The sequence below is a fragment of the Sorex araneus genome, chromosome X (assembly GCF_027595985.1).
Source record: "Sorex araneus isolate mSorAra2 chromosome X, mSorAra2.pri, whole genome shotgun sequence".
In the NCBI taxonomy this organism is placed as follows: domain Eukaryota; kingdom Metazoa; phylum Chordata; class Mammalia; order Eulipotyphla; family Soricidae; genus Sorex; species Sorex araneus.
In genome coordinates, this window is record NC_073313.1 from 158,136,962 (window position 1) to 158,137,845 (window position 884).

Consider the following 884-nt stretch of genomic DNA (forward strand, 5'->3'; position numbering starts at 1 on the left):
CCCTGGGCAGGGCGTACATGGCACCCTTGGCAGCTCTCTGGGTCACACCTGGCGAGCTCCGGTCTCACTCCTGGCTCTGTGCTTGGCAGGGGGGCCATCTGTGGTGACGCAGGTCAAACCAGCAGCTCTGAACTCTCCCGCCCACTGAGCGACTTGTGACCAAGGCAGTTGGGCAGGGGTCAGTGAGTCTGAAGAGAAGCAGGACCTGCTGGGTCTATCACAGTGGAGAGGAGCCCAGGCATATCAGGCGATGTTGGCCCTCTGTTTCCACAACTGGCCGTGGAGGACACAGGCCATCACTGGCAGGCTGCAGAGTCAAACAAGTAAGTTTATTTCACCAAGACACCTGGAAGCAGCCATGCGAGACCATGTGGAAATGGCGGGCTCCCGGGAGATAGGTCCGGGCACCCGTTCCAGCTGGGCCCTGCAGGGTCGGGCACACAAGACCACTTTCTCATCGGGGATCTCAGCCTGTCGGCTTGGGTGAGCCTTCTCCATGCCAAGCTTTGTGCCCCAGTTACTGGACCTTGAGGGATAAACGCCTGAACCTGGGTTCTGAGGCCCACACCCTCCTCACCCTGTTCAAGAGCTCCCTGAGGTCCTCACATGGCAGGAGGGTGCTCCCGCCGCTGACAGCCCCACCTCAGAGGAACTGAAAAAATTGGGAAGGGGCTGAGTGAGAGCCACACCTCCCAGGTGGGGATCGGGTGTGCTCGTGATCCCTGGCCCCAGAGTCTCCTGGGCAACCCCAGGAGTGACTGTAACTCAGAGCCAGGCATCACCCTTGAGCACCACTGGGTGTGCCCCGACAGTAAAACAAAAAAAAAAAGAAAAATCAGACACGGTCTCCAGCAGCAAAAGAAAGGTCCACTCTGCACCAGTGA